General features: G+C 39.1%; 1 long non-coding RNA gene across 1 annotated transcript; it reads left to right on the forward strand.

Moving 5' to 3' along the window:
* The first annotated feature begins 5,928 nt into the window (after window positions 1-5,928).
* Window positions 5,929-19,082, forward strand: LOC121684359. The gene is made up of 3 exons (XR_006023116.1): window positions 5,929-5,939; window positions 9,023-9,027; window positions 18,997-19,082. It is a non-coding gene; the product is annotated as an uncharacterized LOC121684359 (long non-coding RNA).
* The last annotated feature ends 2,466 nt before the right edge of the window (window positions 19,083-21,548 follow it).

Below are 21,548 nucleotides of genomic sequence, written 5' to 3' on the forward strand. Positions count from 1 at the left end.
TTCAAGAAAAGAGTCTGGAATTAGACCCAGTTTTCATGACTGGTCGACACAACATACGCTCACCAGAAGACCGCAGTGGGCGGTTGGGGATGTAAGGCTTGATTATTGAATTAAAATAACTAGGAGCAGATCTAGTTAGTGTCCTATAGGCCAAAGTGAGAGATTTAAATGTAATTCTGGCTACAACTCTCCGTTCCTGTGGTAGTTTTGGGTCGTTTAAGAGGGGTCTAAAGACATTCCTATTCAACATATACTTAGTTGTTTAAGCGCTTATGTGTTATGGTTTATATAATGTTGTTTTATTTTAATTGGGCTGTTAATTAATTTGACATTATTGTTTATTATTGATATTCTCCTTAATGTAGTCTTAGCATGTCATTGTTTTTATATTATTGATTGAATTGACATTATTGTTTTAATATTGCCTTTCCCCTTTTTTACATTGCTTTTTATTAGGCTATTGCTTGAATTGATATTATTGTGTACTACAACTATTCTCCTTACTATATTTGACCTACATTTTAATCTGTTCCCTGTTCAATTTTAAATATTATTATGTTGTTTTGTATTTATGTGTCGCTTTGGACAAAGGCGTCTGCTAAATCCATAACCATAACCATAAATAGCCTGCTAATTTGATAAGACACTGGAATTTGAGCCTGAGCGAAAAAGCACACGGGAAACTAAGTGCCAATATTGGTGCCAATGCCACCACCGTCTTATTTTAGGTATAGGCTAGCCTAAATAATATTTCATTTTCTTTCAGCTTTCCTGTGGATTTCATGTGTCCGCCACTAAATATGCTTTAGCTTAGGCTATAGGCTAAACACAAATCCAATATGGTTCCAGAGGATGGAATGTTGTAGGCAATAGGCCTAATCTAAATAGAATAAGTTTTGTGTTTCCTCGCAACAGTTTTCCGTTCCCCTAATAGTTTTGACTTTGCGAGGCAAAACTATTGCAAAGGTAATGCAAAACGTATTGCGAAGGAACGCAAAATTTTAGGTAGGCTAGGCTAAATTGGTTAGGTTGACCTTACACAATTGACCTGAATTCAACCTATATTCCCACCTCAATAATAGTCTAATAATAAAAATGTCCATGTTCATAAAAATGTAGGCTAGCCTACACCGACAAATAAATTCCCAGCATTAGATATAGCCTAATTATTAGCCTATTACATCGTTTGGGCATCTGAATAATCACTTCACAGTGCAGTGGGCTGAAAATATATTTTCCAACCAAGCACTTTCTGTCGAATTGATCTCTTCACAATAAGTCTGGTCAGGCCCAGGCAAAGTGTTGTCTTTTTTAAACGTCACGTGAGTGGGGGTGGCTATGATTATACTAAATAAAGACTGAGATTGGTAGCTCTGCCTGGAATGACTAAGAGAGGTCAGAGCCTATGAACACATCCTTACACATTTAATCATGTATTTTAGTCCTACATACCTCACGAAGAGAAGCCAGGTCACACTGAAAATTGAGAAGTTGCTTGCAGGCGCACTGTTCCTGTTCCTGATACAACTAGCAAGTCTGAGAGGTAAGTGACACCGTTTCTGCGTTGAGGATCTGTACTAATTAGTAATCCAATTATTAATGCTAACAACATTCCATGTCGATGGTCCATGTCTATGGTCACGGAATTCTTCAGTGGGATAAATGTGTTGGTTGGCAAGACTGTAGCACAATAAGGCAAAAAAATCCACCAGATGAATTTGTAAGAATGTTATGATATTGGAAACGTCGTTTCATTTTAGCGCAGACAATTGTAACCTTCTCTTTCATGCAGCCAACTAAGCAATTAAGCAAAGGAATGTGTTCCACACAGTTCTTTTATTTGATTTGATTTAATTTTATACAATTTTATCAAATTATTGTGTGAGGGGGCAGCCGTGGCATACTGGTTAGCGCTTCGGACCTGTAACCGGAGGGTTGCCGGTTCAAGCCCCTAGCAGTAGGCACGGCTGACGTGCCCTTGAGCAAGACACCTAACCCCTCACTGAGCCTCGAGCGCCGCAGTTGTTGCAGGCAGCTCTCTGCGCCGGGATTAGTGTGTGCTTCACCTCGCTGAGTGTGTTTCACTAATTTACGTATTGGGATAAAGACCAAATTTCCCTCACGGAGAAGGAATATACACTTATACTTACTTTAATGTGTACTCACATGCGTGACAATAGCTCTAGGCTAAATATTATTATTATTATTGGCCTGTTATTGTTATCATTACACCTGACCTTGGCATAGAGTCTGGCTTTTAGTGAAGCATGGTCTTCTCCGGCAGTTCAGAATCCAAATAGCAGATCCTTGTTACCAACAAGACAAGTCTAACAAGTCTAACAGTCATGAATGATTACCACCCTCTCCCTAGGTAAATTTTTTGTGGAGTAGGCGGGTATGGTATGGCCGGTATGGCTAGTAGGCTATTATAATCTTCAGACTCTAAAATCAGCACTCAGAGTTTCCGCTAGAAAAAAATCTGAGGGTGGTGGAGACAGGCTTCAGACATTACCAATTTATCACCCATCGCGTCTGACCTCTGAAAAAAACTTTTAAGTGTGCCTGGGCCTGGCCATGTTTGAACCGCCTCACTCATTTGTTCGTTGTTTAACATGGACATTTTAAGCGTGCGCTTCCTATTTGAAATGCAGCATAGGCTATGCGTGTTTAATAGCCTACTTTTCAAACGGTAGAGCCTAACATAGCCAGAGGACGTATAATATAGGCTTACATATTCTCAAGTCTTATTCTCAAATTCAGATTGCGTTAGGGGACGGGATTATTAGCCAATTTCAATCGGACAATTTGACCGGAGAGATTTAATTTTTTTCGGACATTTCATTTTTTTTTTTTCCGGCCAATGTCCGGTAATTAGGCTACCGGACAACGTCAGCACATTGATAAATGGTGTAGCCTAGTGGCTAAAAAGCAGCTGACTTGTCCCAGCGTTGTAGGTCCGAGGTTTTGGGAGGACGGCACAAAGACATGCAGACTAGTCTGGGTTAGGAAAGTACAAACATATTTATTATGTTTTCTTGTTGCACTTTTGTTTATTTAAAATGATCTCAACTAACAGACAAGTTCCATAGGAGGCACGATGGAGCGGAATGAGCAAGGCAGGTGTTTACCTGGGGGAGGCAGACTACTGATGATGTGCCCTAGAGCCCACACACATGCACACGCACAGCAAGCAGGGCTTGAAAACGAAATTATTTTTCAAACGTTCCGTTCCGAACGGTTCAGGTAGGCCTATGTTTAACGTTTTCGTTCTTGCATGCGTTCCGCCACCAACATATCGGTCCTGAACCGGTTCGGAACGCAAAATATTGTTCGTTCTTAAAGTTCCGGCAGTGTTTGGCGGGCCTATCAAGTCTATTTTTGTGGACTTTACCTTAGAATAGACGTACTCATTATTTCCCCTTGATTTAGGCCTAGCCTATACCGTAGCTATGCCCAAAAATAATAAATCACAGGCGGCATCCAAAAACATTCAGATGGGCTATCCATCCCATAGCCTTCAGACTTACTGTAGGCCTAACCTATGCCTATAAATAATTTCTTATCAAAAATATTTCTGGATACGTGCTAAACTCCTTACCTGGTTGTAGCCTAAGTTTTATCCATATGGAGATCTTCAAAGGCTTGCGCTATAATTCCAACCCTGTTTATAAACGAACCTGTCTGTTGCTGACAAGGCCTATCCCAAATTTCCCGTTTAACTCTTCTACATAGAATAGGCTATAATTTCGCAAACATTTCAAATCCTGACTTTAAAACGACAAGGCGTGGACAGGCAAAATAGGCTATTAAATAGGCTATCAAGGCTATCTTGAATTTCCCCTTAAGGATCAATAAAGTATCTATCTATCTATCTATCTATCTATCTATCTATCTTATGCATAGGCTACAAACAATTTCCAAATCAGTTTCAGTAGCCTACGCTACGAGCTGGCCTAAGATCCGAAGTGGCAGAGGGATAGGTTAGCCTACATTACAACAGCAAGACAAAATATACACATTTGGACCAAAGGTCCATTTATTCGTTTTTTTTTTTAAACTGCAGAAATCAAATTATTAGGCTGTTATATAGAGAACGGAAAAAAACGTTATTAACCGGTTTTGTGGATTTCAGAATAACGTTTCTGTTCCGGAACAGTTGAAGACCATTTTGTTTTCGTTTCCGTTTCCGCTCCTCGTAAAATTCCGTAAAATTCCGTTCGTTTTCGGTTTTCGTTTTCGTTCCTTGAACCGGTTCGGAGCCCTGACAGCAAGAAAGCTCAAATAGTAACACCGCAGACCACAGCAAACATTCTGATAATTCACACCAAAATGCAGACATCCCAAGTCTCCCGGAAGTTCAGGGAGTCTCCCGCATATTGATAACGGCTCCCTGATGCCCGCAAATTAGACAAAATCTCCCGGAATCTAGAGCGAGCAAACGCGCGCACACGAGACCGAAACCTCAAATCGTGTGTGCATCTGAGTGTAGCGCGCACACGACGGAGATGGAGAGAGAGAGAGAGAGGTAGTGCTTGGGTGCCTGTTCAAGACAGAAAGCATCCTGATTGGCATGTTTCAGTTCAGTTCAGTAGGAACAGGAGCGTCATGGCAGAGGCAGAGTGCCCCCCAAAAAGACCCATTTCACATCAGACTACACGAAAGTGTACCCATGTCATAGGAGTGCAAAATAACGATAGTCTTGCATTTTGCACTGTTTGTAACAGTGACTTTAGCATTGCCCATGGCGGGTTAAATGATTGCAAAATACATGTTTAAGGGAGTTTAACAAACTCTAGGCTATTCATCACTATTTCAGTATCTAAGAAGGCTAAAGTAATTTTTTATATTTATGTTTATTTATTTATTTATTTATTTGGGGGGGGGGGGGGGGGGGTACCTCCCTGAAATGGCATATTGCAGGTTGGGATGTCTGAAAATGTGCATCTTTACTGCACCACCACTAAGTGACTGACTAGCCTCCCGCCAGCGAGAACCCTGCCTGCCAAATTAACAAACAATTGAAAGTTGTTGTCCTAGACTCTATGGAATGACAAACACTGGATAACTAAGATAACTAGAAAAGCATTTCCTGAAGGAAATACAGTGCATGCAAACTTGTTGGTATAGTGGTTACCATGCTATAAAATGTGTAAATAGTAAAAAATGTAAGAATAGTTAAAAGTTATTGAAATTGGGAGAAATAGAGAGATAGATAGAGAAAGTGAGAGAAAGTAAAGAAAAGGAAGTGAAAGAAAGTTGGGATGAGAAGTGAGCTATTCAGTTGAATGGAGAGAGACACAGAGAAGAGGTTCCATTGAAATTGCTGCACGCATTCAGTGAGAGAGCACAGGTGCAGTTTATTGCATTCTATTTCCTTAATAGCCTATTATGATGTCATAAAGCCAATGTTAAGTCTATGGATGATTTGAAGTTTAGTTTCTTTAATATCTCAAAAAGTAAAAGTCGTAGAAATATGAAAAGTCATAGAACAAAAATTTGGTTCAAGAGCTACGTGTCAAAGTTTGAACCAAGTTTCTTTGATAAGCGGTTTGAGTCAAATTAGGGCCTGGAAGAATAATAATAACTAGAAAAGCATTTCCTGAAAGAAATACAGTGCATGCCAAGTTGTTGCTGGGTTGGTTGCTAGGGTAATTATAGTGGTTGCTATGCTATAAAGTGGTTGCTAGGCTGTTGCTAGGGTAATTATAGTGGTTGCTATACTATAAAAGTGGTTGCTAGGTTGATGCTAGGGTACTTAAGGTGGTTGCTAGGTTGTTGCTAGGGTACTTAAGGTGGTTGCTAGGTTGTTGCTAGGGTCCTTATAGTGGTTGCTATGCTATAAATGTGGTTGCTATGTGGTTGCTAGGTTGTTGCTAGGGTAATTATAGTGGTTGCTATGCTATAAAAGTGGTTGCTAGGTTGTTGCTAGGGTATTTAAGGTGGTTGCTAGGCTGTTGCTAGGGTAATTATAGTGGTTGCTATGCTATAAATGTGGTTGTTAGGTTGTTGCTATGCTATGAATGGAGAGAGACACAGAGAAGAGGTTCCATTGAAATTGCTGCACGCATTCAGTGAGAGAGCACAGGTGCAGTTTATTGCATTCTATTTCCTTAATAGCCTATTATGATGTCATAAAGCCAATGTTAAGTCTATGGATGATTTGAAGTTTAGTTTCTTTAATATCTCAAAAAGTAAAAGTCGTAGAAATATGAAAAGTCATAGAACAAAAATTTGGTTCAAGAGCTACGTGTCAAAGTTTGAACCAAGTGTCTTTGATAAGCGGTTTGAGTCAAATTAGGGCCTGGAAGAATAATAATAACTAGAAAAGCATTTCCTGAAAGAAATGCAGTGCATGCAAAGTTGTTGCTGGGTTGGTTGCTAGGGTAATTATAGTGGTTGCTATGCTATAAAGTGGTTGCTAGGCTGTTGCTAGGGTAATTATAGTGGTTGCTATGCTATAAAAGTGGTTGCTAGGTTGATGCTAGGGTACTTAAGGTGGTTGCTAGGTTGTTGCTAGGGTACTTAAGGTGGTTGCTAGGTTGTTGCTAGGGTACTTATAGTGGTTGCTATGCTATAAATGTGGTTGCTAGGTGGTTGCTAGGTTGTTGCTAGGGTAATTATAGTGGTTGCTATGCTATAAAAGTGGTTGCTAGGTTGTTGCTAGGGTATTTAAGGTGGTTGCTAGGCTGTTGCTAGGGTAATTATAGTGGTTGCTATGCTATAAATGTGGTTGTTAGGTTGTTGTTATGCTATGAATGGAGAGAGACACAGAGAAGAGGTTCCATTAAAGTTGCTGCAGGCAGTCAGTGAGAGAGCACAGGTGCAGTTGATTGCATTCTAATTCCTTAATAGCCTATTATGATGTCATAAAGCCAATGTTAAGTCTATGGAGATTTTAACTTTAGTTTTTATTTAATATCTCAAAAAGTAAAAGTCGTAGAAATACGAAAAGTCATAGAACGAAAATTTGCAGCAAGCGCTACATGTCAAAGTTTCTACGATAAGCGGTTCAAGCCAAATTAGGGCCTGGAAGAATAATAATAATATTTGAAAAATAGAAGAAATCCCTTTGCACAGCCAACTTAAAAAGGTGCTGGTGGATTGTAGGTTACCCATTGTTCAAATACTAGTGATACTAAAATATTCTACCACCCACATTCAGGCAAAAAATACCATATAAAAGAATGTATTAAAGGAGAATTCCGGTGTGATATTGACCTAAAGTGTATCGAAACATGATACCGAGTGTGAACGTATGTCTCATAGCCCATCTCGGCTTGTCCCCTGCACTCCAAAATCTGGCGCTAGTTAGCCGATGCTACCAACATCTTTTTCAATAGTGGTGCTTCGGCATCGGGCTAGCCATGCAAATAAATCACTGTTTTACACCCATTTACGAGGCTCAATGTATCTCCACACTTCATTGGTAGACTTCCGAGGGCCCTGACATTTAAAACGAGACATTGAGAACTTTGAAAAAGCACTGGTAGTTTACTTACAAGACGATTTATACAGACAGTATCTTCACGAAGTTTAGCGTTTGCAGCCATCTTGAATTTAGTCACGATAAGTCGAGCAACGAGTAAGAATGAACAGCTATGATAAGGGATCAGATTCCAAAAATAATTCAGTGGAAATGCATGGATTCCAGTTGCTGCTGGAATTGACTAATTGATGACGTGAGTCAATGGACTATGTGACTAATTGATGTGATGACTTAGCCTGGCTAGCGCCACCACTTCTCAATGAGACGTGGTCTGGGAACCAAACGTTCATTTTCTCGTATTTGAAAAAAATGCCCAGATCCGTTTATTGGGTGCCACGGATGTCTATCAAATGCGTCTGTGCATAGCTCATCATCGTCTTGCTTTCCCCCCTGTTCTGTGATTGGTTCCCTATCTCAGGCAATGCAGTAAAAAGTTGAGAATCATCATGTGTGCATACACCATAGTCACACATGCTAACAGGCAAACTTGGGTCAAGTCAGATCAGATCAGTTCGTGTCACAGATATGGAGTGCAGAATGGTCATTTTTCATCACTAAATAAAAAATGGCATTTATTTCCGTAAATCACACACCACATATTTCTGTAAATTGCTCAGCCCCAGAGTATCCCTCCAACATGGCAATTATATTGCCCGTTTCAGGACAGTCTGCCCTACACACACATGAAATGCAGATCTGGATAGCCTAGACTCTGCTGAAAAAAACAATATATAATATGTGTGTGTGGCACTTACAATGACCAGAATAAATCCTTATGAATAAAGGTAGTGAAAATGCCCTAAAAACAGCTTAGGGTTCTAAGGGTTAATAGACAGATAGATAGTTTAATGATAGTTTAAGAGTAGACTGTTTAAAAGTTGAATGTAAACAGTTTAAAAGTTGTTGACAGACTGAAAGTTTAATGAATGTAGATATTCAAATAGTTTAATGGCTGTGTATAGGTAGATATTTGACGATAACTAAAAGTCGGAATGGCTCTAATGTTTGCTAGCAGTTATGCTAACAATTTTAACCATGCTAACAATGTTAACCATGCTACTTAGCTAACTTAACTAATGTTTTCTAGCAGTTTTTCTAAAAATGCTAACTATGTTAGCAATGTTAACTATGCTAACCATGCTACTTAGCTAATGTTTTCTAGTAGTTTTGTTAAAAAATGATAACTATGCTAGCAATGCTAACCATACTACTTAGCTAACGTTTTGTAGCAGTTTTGCTAAACATGCTAACTATGTTAGCAATGCTAACATGCTAACCATGCTACTTAGTGAACTTAGCTAATGTTTTCTAGCAGTTTTACTAAACATGCTAACTATGTTAGCAATGTTAACATGCTAACCATGCTACTTAGCTAATATTTTCTAGCAGTTTTGCTAAACATGCTAACTATGCTAGCAATACTAACATGCTAACTATGTTAACCATGCTACTTAGCTAACTTAGCTAATGTTTTCTAGCAGTTTTGCTAAAAATGTTAAAATGTTAACTATGCTAACTAGCTACAGTAGGTAGGAGTCATAGTTGATGACAAGTGTTGACATAGTTGATGACAAGTTAAAAGTTTTGATAGACAGCTAGTTTAATAGATAGATAGTTTAATGATAGTTTTTAAAAGTAGACTGTTTAAAAGTTGAATGTAGATAGTTTAAAAGTTGTTGATAGACAGCTAGTTTAATAGATAGATAGTTTAAAAGTAGACCGCTTAAAAGTTGAATGTAAAAAGTTCAGTAGTTTAATGGGTTAAATTGTTTAACAGTGGATTATTGTAGTGAGGACTTTTATTTTGAAACAGTTTTGGGCAGAGGAAACAGTTGAATAGGATGTGTAGTCTTAATTGACCCAGATTGTATGCTTAAAGCAAAGATCCTTGATTACTAGCAAGATAGAGCAACGTAATTCGTTACTATGGGAGCAAAATGGGACAGTTCCGGTCTGCATAAGTGGGAGTGTCACCTTACGTCACTAAATAAACTTTCTCTCTTAATAAGCAATATGAACAGATAAACATAATTGTGTTCACAATATCATTGTCTATAATCATGTATGATACCAATGAATCATTCTTTAGGACATGATAAAAAATAATTTAATTAGTCATGTGTACCGAGCTAGCTAGCTAGCTAACGCTAGCTTAAAACGCCATACAAGTGGATGGGAGTAGCTATGGCAATACAGCTATGCGCTAACAAGTGACTAGTAGTTGAAGGACTTCGCTTAAACTTAATATACTGTTCCAAATTCGCTTGAGTATAAACTATCCACTTTAACTAATGTCAGTAATGTTATTCAGCTAGTTGTCATTTCAAAGAAATTACACTTCTCCGTTTAAAATGTTACCTTAGCTAAGAGGCTAGCTAGCATGCTAACAACTGGACAGTAACTGGCAGCAGCATGGTCTGATATTAAGTTATTTTATTACAAATCCGAACACTAAAAAATTACACTTTTAGGCTTGAAATGATCCCAAATACTTACACATTATGACAAAATGTTCCAAAAAACCCTCAACAAATCCAGAAAGACATAATGACCAATTTATTGGTAAAATTCCACAAGTCTCCATTGACATTAGTGCAGCGAGGGTTTACTCTGGTCTGCATAAAGGGGGATTTTCCCCCCTCCCCCTTGCAATAATCGAACGCGGAAATTGTCGAACGTTTGCGCCTCTCGCTCCGCTTTAACCCTCTCTGCTTAAAGCCTGAGGCTGCAGGTGGCCTGAACACCTGGCATAGGATTCTAATTGCTTAATGGCCGTATTATGATGTCACAATCGGCAATGTTAAGTCTATGGGGATTTTTAAAAAGTTTTTCTTTAATAGTTTTAAAAGTATAAAAGTTTCAAAGTTGAAAAGACACAGCAACCTGGTCCGTTTGAAGACCTATGTTACCAAGTTTGAACAAAGTTTCTAAGTTAAATTGTTCAAGAGAAATTGCGTACGGAAAAAGTGGTAAGCGGAATAATAATAATTAGAAATGCAATTCCAAGGAATTACCAGTGCATGAAAATGCAAAAGTTGTGATGTAAAATATCAGTTAAAACAGATAATACAGAGATGGTTACTACGGTGATGCTAGGATAGACATGGTGGTTGCATAGCTTAATAAAAGTTGATAGTTTAAAAGTAGACTGTTTAAAAGTTGAATGTAGATAGTTTAAAAGTTGTTGATAGACAGCTAGTTTAATAGATAGATAGTTTAATGATAGTTTAAAAGTAGACTGTTTAAAAGTTGGATGTAGATAGTTTAAAAGTTGTTGATAGACAGCTAGTTTAATAGATAGATAGTTTAATGATAGTTTAAGAGTAGACTGTTTAAAAGTTGAATGTAAATAGTTTAAAAGTTGTTGACAGACTGAAAGTTTAATGAATGTTGATATTCAAATAGTTTAATGGCTGTGTATAGGTAGATATTTGATGATAACTAAAAGTTGGAATGGCTCTAATGTTTGCTAGCAGTTATGCTAACAATTTTAACTAAGCTAACTATGCTAACCATGCTACTTAGCTAACTTAACTAATGTTATCTAGCAGTTTTGCTAAAAATGTTAACTATGATATAACAATGTTAACATGTTAATTATGTTAACCATGCTACTTAGCTAACTTAGCTAATGTTTTCTAGCAGTTTTGCTAAAAATGGTAACAATGCTAACAATTTTAACTATGCTAACCATGCTACTTAGCTAACTTAGCTAATGTTTTCTAGCCGTTTTGCTAAAAATGTTAAAAAAACAACTATGCTAACATGCTAACAATGTTAACTAGCTACAGTTGGTAGGAGTCATAGTTGATGACAAGTGTTGACATAGATAAAAGTTGTTGATAGGCAGCTAGTTTAATAGATAGATCGTTTAATGATAGTTTTAAAGTAGACTGTTTAAAAGTTGTTGATAGACAGCTAGTTTAATAGAGAGATAGTTTAAAAGTAGACTGTTTAAAAGTTGAATGTAAAAAGTTCAGTAGTTTAATGGGTTAAATTGTTTAACAGTGAATTATTGTAGTGAGGTTGGGCAGAGGAAACAGTTGAAGAGATGTGTAGTCTTAAGAGACCCAGATTGTATGCTTAAAGCCTGAGACTGCAGGTGGCCTGAACACCTGGCATAGGATTTGAATTGCTTAATAGCCATATTGTGATGTCACAATCACAATGTTAAGTCAATGGGGATTTTTAAAAAGTTTTTCTTTAATAAAAATTTTATAAAAAGTATAAATGTTTCAAAGTTGAAAAGACATACCAACCTGATCTGTTTGAAGACCTACGTTACAAAGTTTGAATGAAGTTTCTAAGTTAAACTGTTCAAGAGAAATTACGTACGGAAAAAGTGGTAAGCGGAATAATAATAATAACTAGAAATGCAATTCCAAGGAATTACCAGTGCATGAAAATGCTAAAGTTGTGATGTAAAATATAATTTATAGTTAAAACAGATAATACAGAGATGGTTACTACGGTGATGCTAGGATAGACATGGTGGTTGCATAGCTTAATAAAAGTTGATAGTTTAAAAGTAGACTGTTTAAAAGCTGAATGTAGATAGTTTAAAAGTTGTTGATAGGAGATAGTTTAAAAAATGTTGATAGACAGCTAGTTTAATAGATAGTTTAAAAGTAGACCGTTTAAAAGTTGAAGGTAAATAGTTTAAAAGTTGTTGACAGACTGGAAGTTTAATGAATGTTGATATTCAAATAGTTTAATGGCTGTGTATAGGTATATATTTGACGATAACTAAAAGTAGTTGATAGTAGATATAGTAGATATAGTAGCTAGCAGTTATGCTAAGATTTTTAACTATGCTAACCATGTTACTTAGCTAATGTTGTATAGCAGTGCTAACATAACATGCTAACCATGCTACTTAGCTAACTTAGCTAATGTTTTCTAGCAGTTTTGATAAACATGCTAACTATGCTAGCAATGTTAACTATGCTAACCATGCTACTTAGCTAACTTAGCTAACGTTTTCTAGCAGTTTTGCTAAACATGCTAACTATGCTAGCAATGTTAACATGCTAACGATGTTAACCATGTGACTTAGCTAACCTAGCTTATCATTTTTAGTAGTGATGCTAACTATGCTAACTAGCATGCTAACAATGTTAACATGCTAACTATGCTAATTATGTGACTTAGCTAACTTAGCTAATAATTTTTAGCAGTTTTGCTAAAAAAATGCTAACAATGCTAGCAATGCTAACATGTTAACTATGCTAACCATGCTAACTAGCTACAGTGGGTAGGAGTCATAGTTGATGACAAGTAACAGTTACAATGGCTGAACAGTTAAAAAGTTCAGTAGTTTAAAGGGTTAAAATGTTTAATAGTGAAATATTGTAGTGAGGACTTTTATTTTGAAACAGTTTTTGGCAGAGGAAGTAGTTGAACAGGATGTGTAGTCTTAATAGGGCCAGTTTGTATGCTTAAAGCCTGAGACTGGCAGTTGATCCAGGTGGCCTGAACACCTGCCATAGGATTCTAATTGCTTAATGGCCATATTATGATGTTATAATCGGCAATGTTAAGTCTATTGGGATTTTTAAAAAGTTTTTCTTTAATAGTTTAAAAAGTATAAAAGTTTCAAAGTTGAAAAGACATACCAACCTGATCTGTTTGAAGACCTACGTTACAAAGTTTGAATGAAGTTTCTAAGTTAAACTGTTCAAGAGAAATTGCGTACGGAAAAAGTGGTAAGCGGAATAATAATAATAAGAAGAAGTTGCCTAGGAAGAACATTACAGTGCATTTTCATGCACTGTAATAAGAAGAAGAAGTTGCCTAGGAAGAACAGTACAGTGCATTTTCATGCACTGTAATAAGAAGAAAAAGTTGTTGTTGCCTAGGAAGAACAGTACAGTACAGAGTAAGTCGTCTCCTGTTTTAATGTTGCAACAAATTCACAACTTGTTTGACAGAAAAAGATGTTGATCGCTGTTAGAGAATGTTGCCCACATAATTAAGTGTGCTTGCAAAGCACACTTATTGGGGGGCTAGCAGCGAAGCTGCGAAGGCACCCATTGAGTTACTAGCTTTTCCTATTATTATACTTCTGACTTTGAAGTCATTGGCAGCCCATAGAACGCCTGGCTAAAAAGTGCTGAAATGTGGCAGAAAGTTTCAGGACACTCCACTGACCACTCACGATCATTTACGGATCTCTAAACCAGGGCTTGAAAACAAAATTATTTTTCAAACGTTCCGTTCCGAACGGTTTGGGTAGGCCTATGTTTAACGTTTTCGTTCTTGCATGCGTTCCGCCACCAACATATCGGTCCTGAACCGATTCGGAATGCAAAATATCGTTCGTTCTTAAAGTTCCGGCAGTGTTTGGCGGGCCTATCAAGTCTATTTTTGTGGACCTTACCTTAGAATAGACGTACTCATTATTTCCCCTTGATTTAGCCTATACCGTAGCTATGCCCAAAATAATAAATCACAGGCGGCATCCAAAAACATTCAGATGGGCTATCCATCCCATAGCCTACAGACTTACTGTAGGCCTAACCTATGCCTATAAATAATTTCTTATCAAAAATATTTCTGGATACGTGCTAAACTCCTTACCTGGTTGTAGCCTAAGTTTTATCCATATGGAGATCTTCAAAGGCTTGCGCTATAATTCCAACCCTGTTTATAAACGAACCTGTCTGTTGCTGACAAGGCCTATCTCAAATTTCCTGTTTAACTCTTCTACATAGAATAGGCTATAATTGTAGCCTAGAAATCTAGACGCACCCTAGTGGCGGCAAATTAATTTGCTCAGCCTGTACGTCTAGTATCGAACCATAGGGATTTCTATTGGCTTAGCACCGTGGATGTTCTCCAATCACAGCGCTCTATTTTGTTAGAGAGTCTTAAGGCAGGCTTAACAGGATAACGACAGTCCTGCGACTGTGAACAACAAGGAAGGTGGCTATGGTGAACGAAGAGCGGTTGTTTGAATCGGCGTTGGCGTCAACTTTGGAGGAGTTGGACTTGTGCTTTTCTTTGAAAGTTGAGCAACACAATGAATGCACTTAAGTCATTACTTTCAAAGAAAGGATGTATTTGCCGTTTTGCCGACTGGATACGGATATGGTCGTAGCGCTGGCCTATTGCATGCCTAGGCAGTTTGAAAGACAATTCTCTGCCCGCCCCTTGGATTAAGCGAGGTGAATGGTTCGATGCCAGACTATACATCTCAATGATATAGGATGGCCCCGCCAGGCTACTATAATTGCGCAAACATTTCAAATCCTGACTTCAAAACGACAAGGCGTGAACAGGCAAAATAGGCTATTACGCATAGGCTACAAACAATTTCCAAATCAGTTTCAGTAGCCTACGCTACGAGCTGGCCTAAGATCCGAAGTGGCAGACGGATAGGTTACATTACAACAGCAAGACAAAATATACACATTTGGACCAAAGGTCCATTTATTCGTTTTTTTTTTTTTCAAACTGCAGAAATCAAATTATTAGGCTGTTCGCCTACAATCATACGAGTAGAACACTTAGGATATGCTTTTGTGAAATTTTATAAAATATATAGAGAACGAAAAAAAAAAGTTATTAACCGGTTTTGTTGTTTTGAAGACCATTTTGTTTTCGTTTCCGTTTCCGCTCCTCGTAAAATTCCGTTAGTTTTCGGTTTTCGTTTTCGTTCCTTGAACCGGTTTGGAGCCCTGCTCTAAACCCAGTCTAGCGCCACCAACGGGCCAAAATTTGGTCGAAAATTGAACCGCTGGGTCGAAAATTATGAAATTCGGCGCACTGATTCAGGACCGTCCCATGATAACTCTCACCAATTTACAGAACTCTATGCCCAACACTCTAGCGCCACCAATGGGTCAAAACTGGATTGCATTCACGCATGTGACTGTTGAACGGTGCATCCGATCAGGAACTGTTGGAATCCCTGGACCGACCTGAGTTCAATGACTCCTATTACGTCACTTTCCATCATATTGGATTTCCGCCATATTGGATTTAGTCCAAACTCTACGAAAAGTTTCAGCGGTCACAAATTTCATCCGATTTTCACGGAACTTGACGGAGATGATCTTCTGACCAAGCCGCACAAACGATTGCGGATGACACACAAGGATATTGGAATCATTTGGCCTGCCTCTATAGGGGGCGCTGCAATACAGGAAGTGAGCTCATATCTCAGCAATGCTTTGATGTACAAACTTCAAACTTGGTATAAGGACTTGGTACATTATTGTGAGGACACACTAGGAAATTGGCATCATTTGGCCTCTATGGGGGCGCTGCAATACAGGAAGTGAGCTCTTATCTCAGCAACGCTTTGATGTAGAAAGTCCAAACTTGATACAGGGACTAGCTGATTGTGTGGACATGCAAGAGAAGTGGTATCATTTGGCCTCTAGGGGTGCTGTAATAAAGAAAGTGAGCTCACATCTAAGCAATGGTTTGGTGTATGAAGTCCAAACTTGGTAGGGGGACATGGTAGCTGTATGTGAGGACTCACAAGGACATTGCTGTAATTTGGGCTCTAGGGGCACTGTAACAAAGTATATGAGCTCATTTCTCAGCCGTTCTTTATCCAATTGCCATCAAACTTGCTGTGAGTGCTTGCTCATGCCATGGCAACGCCATTCCTGCTATAGCGCACTGCTAGGCCCTCATATTGCTGCTTGCACCTATATTTGTTCTTCTTAAGTTTTCTTATTATTATTCCCGTCTTCCTAATTTTTGGCCAGCTCCTCCGCCTAGGCCCTTTGAGACAGAGACACTGTTGCAACTTTAAAACGTCCAGGCAGTACCAGTGTAACTTGCTCGAGAAGATGGCGTTATGCGGCGTTATCGTTCCTCCGCCATATCGGACTTAATAGAAAGCGAAACTAAAATTTCACAGGTCACAAATTTGGTCCGAACTTTACGTACATGATCCTTGGACCAAGCCTCACAAAAGTTACTAGAAGGATTTTTAATTTTCGCAAGCGTTTGCTCGTCACAGCCAAACGAAATCGGTAGCGTAGCCGCCAAACAGGAAGTTGTCATTATCTCAGGAACGCTTTCACATATCGAAACCAAACCTTTGTACATGAACTCAGGACTCCAATGTGAGGATGCACAAGATCTGAAAAAAAAGAAATACTTAAAATTTCAGATTAATTGGTATGCACATTTATCTATGTCTATGGATTACCAGCCCCAGCCATCCTGTTTCTCCACCAATTCCACACTGTTCAGCTTCACACAGTATCATTCCTGCTTTACCACGCACTTCAATTCAGTATCATGCCATGGGTGTTTATGGAGTTATAGATGACTCTGGAGTGGAACCATGTGATATTCATACCTGCAATACTTTGCAGTACACTGTAATGGTGTTTAAATCTAACTTGGCTAATTATCATTATATGAGAGTATTATTATGACCACCGCGCAGCGAAGTCAGATTTTTTTTTTCTTTTTTTTTTTTTCTTTTTCGCATGTCCAAATTTCCGTCAAGGATTCCCGGGACACTGTAAGACTGGGGTACACAAAACTTGGTGGGCATGTAACCCCACATGGATAGCATGGAACCTCCTGTTTTCGTTTTGATCTGTAGCCCCCCCGCTGGACTGGACCCCCCGAAAGGAGGGTAGGGCAGACACAGTTTTCTGTGAATATCTCGAGAACCGTAGGGTTTAGGAGGACCATTTTTTTTGTATGTTGATCTCAAAGGGCCATGTCAACCCATTCCATAACCACTCTTTTCATGTATGGCGCCACCTAGTTAAACACAAAAAAAGTAAAAATGAGGTGTTGTAATCGCAGGTATCTGTGACCTAACATAGTCAAAACTGCACGAAATTGGAAGTGTAGGATCATTATGACACCCTCTGAATGTACGCCAAGTTTCGTGGAATTCCGTTCATGGGGGGCCACACAATAAATTAATTTATGTTACTATACACCAACTGGCCTGTAGGTGGCTGGAGACAGTTTTCTGTGAATATCTCGAGAACCGTAGGGCCTAGGAGGTCCACCTTTTTTTTGTATGTTGGTCTTAAGGGGGCATGTCAACCTATCCCATTACCACTTATTTCATGTATAGTGCCACCTAGTTAAAAATTAAAAAGCAAAACATTAGGTGTTTTCATCACAATATCTCTGGCTGACATGGTCAAAACTGCACGAAATTGAAAGTGTAGGATCATTATGACACCCTCCGAATGCATGCCAAGTTTCGTGGACTTTCGTTCATAGGGGGCCTTACAATAAAATAATTTATGTGTACATTTAGTGACCGTACACCAACCGAGGTACACCGTACCCAAGGATTCCTGGGACACTGAAAGACCGGGGTACACGAAACTTGGTGGGCATGTAACCCCACATGGATAGCATGGAACCATCGCTTTTCGTTTTGATCTGTAGCCCCCCTGCTGGACTGGACCCCCCGAAAGGAGGGTAGGGCAGACACAGTTTTCTGTGAATATCTTGAGAACCGTAGGGCCTAGGATGACCAATTTTTTGCGTATGTTTGCCTCCAGGGGTCATGTAAACCCATTGCATATGCACACATGTGCATAAACAGATACACACACACACACATACATTCACAGTAATCCTACATATGATACATACTCACACAGTATACATATATACGCATGCATGCACATGCACACACACAGGCACATAAACAGGCAAACACACAAGCACATGCACATGCACGCACACACACCCACCCACACACACATAAACATAAACATGTACACACACACATGCACACAATTCAAGAATTTCTCAGAATTATGAACAGGCAAGATGGGGGTGGGGTTGTATAAAATGTATATTACATGTGAAATCTATGAACTAATCATGTTTTGGTACTTGTTGTCTAGCAGATACCAGATGCCTTTCAGCGTGACTTATTTTTGTGGAAAACATGTGCTGGACTGGGCGGCGGTCATATTTTGTACCGCTCTGCGGTACATCTAGTTCTAAATGTACAAAAGTTGAAGGGAGATTTTTATTCTAATTTTTACATGTGCAAAAGTATGCAAAGCTGAGCTTGATAAACTAGAACGTCTAAAGAACCAGAACTTGAGTGTAGTTTTTTGCTGGGTCCCAGGCCATGTTGGTCTGAGGGGAAATGAGAAAGCGGACAGTGCTGCTAAGCAAGCCCTCAATGAATGTCAAATCCCTGCCCCAGACCTTAAACCTATACTAAACTCTTATATCATAGATAAATGGCAATCTGAATGGGATTAATGTACCAACAACAAGCAAGGAATGTGAATTTTGGCACATTTTCATGATCCACTGGGTCGTTATGGGCCACTCAAAATACGATGTTGCTAAAATTACTCCCATTGTGGCTATTAGAGACATATACATACATATACATATATGCGTTCATGAGTATTCAGCTACATTTAAGTAAAATGAGTGAGTTAAGTAAAATACATTCACACACACACACACACAAAAAAAACATCACTTGATGTTGTGGACATTCCTTTATTCTGAGATACATCAATAGGCATAACAGACATAAGGGGCTCTATTTTGCACTCTAGCGCAATTGACTTTGTATACTCGCGCTTTTGTCTTTCCTATTTTGCAGTCAGCGCATATTGGAATTTTCCCCACGGGGGCGTTTCAGCGAAAAGCGGGGGCGTGTTCCGGCGCAAACGGTCCCACTTGATATTTTGCAGTTTCAGAAAACAATTCCGCCACAGACCAGGAACCTCCTGGTCTAAAGTCAGTGGCGCAAATTCAGATGCTATTTTAAGGGTGCATGCATGGCCACAGGCCTGCAGTAATGAATGCTATGCACACCGATCTACAGACACCCTGTGCACAGATGGAAACATTCAAAGCCTTGATAATATTTGTCCGTTTCCCGGGTTTGTTCGTGCATTGGTCAACTAAAAATTTAGTAGCCTATATAGTACATCTACATGCAATATCTTTACAACAACAACGCCTAATTACGACCTATTAATTTGGACAACTTTATACAGCCCTATAAAGGCTAAAGTCACCTTTAGTTTTGTTCCAATTTACCGTTGTGTATGGCTTTAAACATCGTGTGCGCTTTAACATCAGCCTAAGCATTATTCCAGCTGCGCTAAGGTTTTGACAAGCACCACAATTTTGCCTACCTTGTTGTAGCCCATCTGAAATAACTCCCAAGCTTTGCTATGTTCCCTCCATCCTTTCTTGTTTTCAAAAAACGTTTTATATCCATGATGGCCTTGAAGTCTGTTAACCAGCAACCATAGACAGTAAAAGAAAGCAGCAAGTAGCCTTGGCAACAATTTCTGTAGTTGCTGCGTCCATTCATTGTTATTCTCTCTCCTGCTCAAACAAAAGTTGTGCGTGCATTAAGTTGATGATGACGTGTTTACAAACTCTACTTTACATAAAATATTGTAAATAGCCTATTGTCATGCCGTTAATGGGACACTGTGCAGAGTTGGAAAGGTCAACTTGAAAACTGTTTCTGTTACCTGATGGTTACACCTGCAGGAGCGCTTGTGTTGCGCACCTGTGTTGCGCACCTGTGTTGCGCAATGCACTTTGCTCCTCTCATCTATACGACGCAGTTCCCATTTCTCCAAGCCATACATAATTACAAGGACAAATATTGCTACACGAGGGAAATCAGTGTGGTGTCCAATGTGAAAAAATAGGTATAAATCTAGCGTACACATTTTCACGAATCACGGATGTGTTGATGACATAAATTAGGAAATATTAGAGGACTTAATGAGACGTGATGTTGAACTGCATGCCAATGCCATTTAACCCAAATGCCCCAGCAGCAGCATGGGAGAGGAGAGCTTATCTGACAGATCTGCATTGTCTATACTCTATAGTGAGGTAAATTACATTGCAAAAATATCACCATGCATTCATAACCTTGTGATTCAGTGAGAGTGATCCCAAAACATCGGAAAGTGACATTTCTGTATTACATTTTGTCAAGAGGAAAAATCAATAGCAAACTGTTCCCAACTGACTATAGCGCTGTGAACCGTTCCTGGCTGCGCCTGGCAAATCCGCCATCATAATAGCAATCCGCTATGGAACAAGTGTGCCTGTTGTTAAAGGGAATGTGAGATGATGCTCTGATTGGTTTATTGCACGTTACGCCCAAACCACACCCATGATTTATGTAGCTACTTCAGACCACCCCATTTTAGATTTGCGTCAGGCACAACAGTCATGATCCCGCCGGTAAAATAGAAACAGCGCCCAAGATCCGCCCACAAAGCGATTTGCGCGAAGTCAATTGCGCTTAAGTGCAAGATATAGCCCATGGTCTTTATAGAGCAAATCCATATAGATTATTTGTCAAATAAACCAGTAAAACAGAATTAGGGGATGGAATATATAACATTCACACTCATAGCTCATATTTTTAAAATAAATCAGTGAAAAAGTATCCTGACAAACAAGCAGCATTTTAATGCCTTGGTCATATTTCATAATTTCAATTCTTCTGTAGGTTACCTGATAGCCCAGTTTGAGAGGCGAAAGACACGTGACATTATTTATTTTTGCAGCCAACCACTGCTGTCGTTTTATTTTATTGATTTGATCTTCATAGAAGCTAAATTCGAAGGCAGGCCACAGGTAAAATCCAACGAACCACATTCACCCTGCAAGCTAATAGTTGAATAGCCCTCTCCTAGAGCTTTTGAGATATTGCCACTGCTCCAACACTGAAAGGCACTGTTACAATGCTTGGATCAAGCCAGGTTCAGCATAGCGTATGCCACTGTCTGCTCACGTTGGTGACCGGACCAGGGCAAGCACACTTTCGCAGTTCCCACCGGAAATGCAGTCTAGTTAGCATCTGTTATTCAATGCTTAGCGTCATTGTAGCCTAAATTTAGCAACAGTTTACCAGCTTGTGCTCTCTCCCTCACACACACATTCACACCATGCATAGGCCGCATGCACACATGCGGACAATTAATAATGATTTATAGTATACTGTAGAGAGTCCTGTAAAAGTAGCCTATACTGTTTGTGAAGCTGTCCTACTGTAAAACTAAACATAGCCTTCTGATAAACTACTCAGAGATGTACATCAAAC

Source organism: Alosa sapidissima, chromosome 15 (genome assembly GCF_018492685.1).
Source record: "Alosa sapidissima isolate fAloSap1 chromosome 15, fAloSap1.pri, whole genome shotgun sequence".
Lineage (NCBI taxonomy): Eukaryota > Metazoa > Chordata > Actinopteri > Clupeiformes > Clupeidae > Alosa > Alosa sapidissima.